This window comes from Danio aesculapii, chromosome 21 (genome assembly GCF_903798145.1).
Source record: "Danio aesculapii chromosome 21, fDanAes4.1, whole genome shotgun sequence".
NCBI lineage: Eukaryota > Metazoa > Chordata > Actinopteri > Cypriniformes > Danionidae > Danio > Danio aesculapii.
The window spans coordinates 541,024-547,121 of record NC_079455.1 but is presented as its reverse complement, the minus strand read 5'-3'; positions in this window follow the sequence as shown (position 1 = coordinate 547,121).

The following is a 6,098-nucleotide window of genomic DNA, read 5'->3' as shown; positions in this document are numbered from 1 at the left end:
TGACATATTTTGTATGAGTAAAATCCAAATATGAACTTGTATGTCATTTGCATATATTTCCATGTATCAGATTTCTATATGGGTAATTACTTGCGACTCAGACTCAAGAGAAAAGACTATAAATGATAAGTGCATATGTTAATTTCACCGAATTACCCATTCGAGAAAACAGAAAGCAGATTTTGCTGCAAATATAGCATGTGTCCAGCAGAGTGTTTTATAAATGAAGCCTGAAGCACATGTCTGAGATCTTCAATCTTACTATTCAGCAAGAGTTTCCCATCAGCCCCTGCTCTTTCTCGAACCCCCGTCCTGTAAATTCACAGTTAGGACGCGATGCGATGCTTTGCCATGCGATGAATGTTGCAGGAGTTTCTCCTTCTGTGTTCTTTGTTTCAAAGAAAGTTGTGCCATGTGTTAATAGCAGAGAGAACTATTGAACATATAATTAGAAAGAAAAGAAGAGCTATTTTAAATTATTTTAGGCTTTTTTTGCTATATTTATTTTCTGTATTGGAAATCTTTATAGAAAAGAAAAAAAGACGAGTATTTTCATCAGTGCAAAAACCTATTTTCTCCTGTTTGTACATTTTCCATGTTGAGCAGTCTTTAGAGCAATATAATGTTCATGTGACTGTATGTGCATGCTGTTTGTGATGCCTTAATAACAGCGCCGCCGTCCATCATCACCAGCGCTCGGCTGTGGTCGACCAGTGCAGTCAATAAAGCTGTGCTTTCTGTCTACACAACGCTCTCTCTCTCTCTCTCTCTCTGTGGGTCCTTTGATTTTTACATTCAACATTATATATGAACAACACTGTGAAAAACGCTTTCCCCCTCAGTCGATCACTATGAGTTTATGTCAAGTGGATCAACTAGATTTTTGAATCCGCTAGTCGATCAACTTCATATAAATGTCTGCGTTCCCTCCTTCAAGACATTTCTTATTAAAAGTTTTTTGTCTTTTTAGGTAACACTCTATCTGTCCATTAGTTAATGTTGGTTAAGCCATTTACTAATATGAACTAGATATGAATAATCTTGTTAAGCATTTATTAATCATAGTTCAATATTAACTAATGCATTATTACAATACAAAGTTGTGCTTTGATAATGCACTCTGAGTTGAACTAATGTTAAGTAAAATAACATTAACAAACATGAAGAAATATCATAATAAATATATTACTAAAAGTTTGTTCATGTTGGTAAATACATTAAGTATTGGGCAATTATTTTAAAGTGTTAAACTTGTTTCTAGTCCAAATATCAAAGTCTTAAATCAGGAAACATTTTCTAGACAAGCAAAAAATATTGAGTTTTTTTTCAGAATTAATGAGCCGAAATCAAGTGAGTTTTTTCTTAAAACAAGCAAAATAATCCGCTGGTCGGGGAGTAAAATAATGTTACTGTTCAAGACGAAAACAAGATTATTTTGCAAATAGACCATTGGCAGAAAAATTATTAATTCTAAAAACAAGAGCAATACTTTTTATTTGTCTAGAAAACATCTTAAGACTAGAAACATATCAAAAACTAAGATTTTTATTGTGCTATAAGACATGTTTGTATAATTTATCCATCAAAATCTGTACAAGAACAAGGTCATCTGTAATGAGTCGGGGTACAACAGAGTTGAGGACCCATGTGCAGGTTATTAAGAGAGTCGTCAGGCAGGCAAAGGTCAGAACAGGGACAGACAGGAGCATGCAGATAATCCAGAAGATTATAACAATGTACATTACAACTCATTAAAAACATTACAAAAAGCAAACCACCGGTGAGGGTGAATCCCAGTGCAATCTGTCATAATGATGGACAGCCTTCAGATATTTCTGCCACAGCTAATAAAAAAAGAAAAGATTTTATGGTTAGCGCTGGAGCATCCCTGGTGTTTGAGCTTTAGTTGGTTCCTCATCTTGAAACGTAAACATTTCTCAACATTTGAAGTTTTCTGTGTTAACTCACCACGTGTGCTGATGGAGGATTGAAGGTTATCTTACTTTGCATAACTCTTATCTTATCATAGCAGTGGGCGCTTCCTCCCACACCCCCCCAGGAGAGACACTAGATTATAGAGATCCTTATGATTAACATGCTGATACTAACATCTTTAAAACTTTATATTAATTTCACGGGACCTCTAAAAGTTAATATCTTCTGGAATTGAAAGTTTAATTTATCTGCTCATGAACTAAACTTCTTATGTATGTCACATAACCTGTTTGTAGAATAGGCCTCGGGGAATGAAATGTAGGAAGTAGATCACTGTTGAAGCACAAACCACCTGTGATTTTTTTCCTGAACAATGATAAAATATTTCATATTTTAATATTAATATGCATAACTGATTAAATATTGGGCGATTCATTCCGCTGTGGTGACCGCTGATAAATAATAATGACAAAAAAATAAGGGACTAAGCCAAGGGAAAATGAATGAATGATTGACTCTGTTAATCAGCACATCGATATCATAATAAAGCTAAATGCATCTCACAGCTCTATATGATGGTGAGTGTACAGTACATGCAAACCTGTATTCAGATAGAAAATATCAAATCTTGACTGATTAAATTCTAAAATCACCTGTCTCTGGTATGATAATTGGAAATAAAACCCAGCTTGATGTTAAAATGACACATCAAAAATGCACAGAAATTTAATCTCTATTGACTACCTATTAGATATCTAGTAAAGAAAACCCATCAAACTGACTCCTTATATTGGTGTCAAAAATGGACATATATGAAATATTGTCAATTGGATGTGGTTTTGACATTAGGGTTGTTTACATGCATTGGAATGATTTACAAATCCAGTGTAAACTTGTAAGTGAAGTTTCAGATTAATTCTATTATGAAATCTCCTATTATAATACTTTTTGGGGCATTATTTTGGTGGTCAAAACAGCATCAATGTGTGAACGTCAAAAAGACATCTAGGTTTTGACATCAAATCATTTTATATTTTAACATGTTATTCAACATCATGCTTAATGTCTATTTGAGGTCGATTTGACATCAAGATGTCCACTGGGAAGGCATGAAGATATTCAGATATTAAGTACAATTTTAAGCTTACCATTGGCAGATTATTTTGCTTGTTTTAAGGAAAAACTCTCTTCATTTTGACTCATTATTTCTGAGAATAACACAATATTTTTTGCTAGTCCAAAAAATGCTTCTTGATTTAAGAATTTGTAGATTTTTGGATTAGAAACAAGACCAAAACTCAAAGTAAGAAGCATTTGTTTACAGCGTATCTGATAAATGCTTCAGAATGTGAGGTCCTCAAGAAAATGAAATGAAATTAACAGGAGCAAGAACATTTTAGAACATTTTATGAATCTCCTAAATAGGATAAAATATCAAACATTGTCTTACACTGCAAAACAAAATGCTTTTCTTACTTAAATTTTGACATTATTTGTCTTGTTTCTAGTCCAAATATCTTAAAAGTCTTAAATGAAGAAGCATTTTCTAGACAAGCAAAACATATTGTCTTATTCTCAGAAATAATGAGTCAAAATTAGGTGAGTTTTTTTCCTTTAAAACAAGCAATCAACGGGGGAAGCAAAAGTTTTAATTTTAATTAAAGATTATTACGCTTACTTTGTTTTCATAGAAACAGCTTCCTTTCGCTTCTACAGAAGCCACGCTACTGAAGGTTGATCTGGCCAATAGCACACTATAGTTGAAGAAACCTTTTTTCTCTTCCTGTCTCATTGAACAAAGCATATGTCTGCTTTAAGACCTATACCTGACCAGTGCATGCTGTTTTATTTCTTTTATCAGGGCATCTACGTAATCAGAGTGGTTTGGCTCTGTAAATAAACACCCTAGGCGTTCTCTAAAGAACTTGGCAGATCACTTGAAAATAATTTTTTTGGCTTGTGAACCCCAGGGCATAAACCTCATTCTTTATGCTTTCATATACCGTCAGTCGTTCAACAGAAGTCAGTTTTTCCTTATATCTGCTGTGGATTAATGCAGTGTTGAGGATACTGGATCCACCAGTTCATCAGTGCATCATCCTGTGTTTCTAATACAGACTCCAGACTTCTGATGCTCTCCAGAAAGACACGCATGAGTCAAGTTAAAATTCACATACATTCACACAGTGATGATGACAGAGTGAACTGGCTGTGCATCTAGACATAAAAACAGCCTAACGTTTTCTTCAGGAATCCAACCTAAATAGCTGTAGTGCATCAGCCTGTTTTCTTATGGTCATCAACATACAGGATGACCATAAGAAGACCATAATCTTACTGTTTATGGTTTTTCTAACCAATAAAGCCACATAGCTGTAAATACTTTTATATAAATAGCTTTATTTCTTATTTGTAGAGTTCAACAATGCACACATTGCACAAACCATCTAGTATACGCACCATCTACTTCATGTCTCACTTATTTAAATGCCCTTCTGTCCTTGTGTTGATGTGTGTACAGGATTTCTTCAACACATTTCTAATCACAATAATTTCTAATAAGTTATTTCTTTTCTCTTTGCTCCATGATGACAGCACATAATATTAGACTAGATATTCTTCAAGACACTAGTATTCAGCTTAAAGTGACATTTAAAGGCTTCACTAGGGTAATTAGGGTAAAGTTAGGGTAATTAGGCAAGTCATTGTATAACAGTGGTTTATTCTGGAGACAATCCAACACTAATATTGCTGAAGGGGGCTAATAATATTGAGCTTAACATGGCTTTAAAACTATTAAAAACTGCTTTTATTCTAGCTGAAATAAAACAAATAAGACTTTCTCCAGAAGAACAAATATTAGAGGAAATACTGTGAGAAATTCCTCAATCTGTTCAACATCATCTGGACATAATGGAAAAGAAGGACGAATAATGTTGACTTAAACTGTGTGTATGTGTGTATATACCCTGAGCTTCTGCAAACCACACAAAAAAATGCACTTGCGCCCACTTGGTGAATACAGCTTACTCTGCTTCTGATGAACCCTTTTTCAAAAGTTTAAGTGTAAAATAATTTTTTGTGATTTAGAGGTTTTCATAAGAGACTTCCATCATTATTATTATGCACACGTTGCAGGTTAAGGGACTTGCGCTTTCTTTCATCAGTGGACCACCAGCCATGAGAAAATACACGCAAACAGTACTGTCCACAGCCTGCTGACTTTCATGCCAAAGACAGAAAATACTTACACAAAATTACCCCAAAATAAAGTCCTGATTAAGTTCTGAAGATGAAAGGTGTGGATGCAGGTTTGAATGACACGAGGGAGTAAATGAAGACAGTCGTATGTTTTTGTAAAAATCAAATGCTTGAAAGTGACTGACAGTAAAACAATTCCCTTCAGTTGCAGACATTGAGCCGTGAACTATATGTGTGATTTCACACTCATGAAGAATGTTCTTAGAGCTTTCAACTTTTCTGGAGGTGACAGCCTGAATCAACTTCAACCCACAGTAACCCAGATGAAGAAACGAATGCATTTCCAGACAAACATGTATGAGCGGGGTTTATGTGTGCCTTCAGAAGTGAAAGTAAGATCATTCATTCATTTTACTTCAGCTTAGTCGCTTCATTCATCAGGGGTCGCCACAGCGGAATGAACTGCCAACTTATCCAACATATTTTTTACATAGTGGATGCCCTTCCAGCTGCAACCCAGTACTGGGAAACACCCATACGCACTCATTCACACATACACTACGGCCAATTTAGTATATTCAGTTCCCCTATAGCGCAGGTGTTTGGACTGTGGGGGAAACCGGAGCACCCGGAGGAAACCCACGCCAACACAGGGAGAACATGCAAACTCCACACAGAAACACCAACTGACTCAACCAGGGCTCAAACCAGCGACCTTCTTGTTGTGAGGCGACAGTGCGACACCACTAAGCCGCCCAAAGTGAGATCAGTCATCCTATTTTCAACACATTCTCATGTGTTACATGAATGCACAGCAGATTTAAGGAAAAACGCACCGCTGTTGAATGACTGAAATTTGAAACTGTAAAGAAGATCTGGGAGGCTTGTGGCTTGGGTTTCTTGAGTCAAACCAAATATTTCAAGCGATCTGCCAAGTTGTTCTGGGAAGCCTAGGTGTTTAT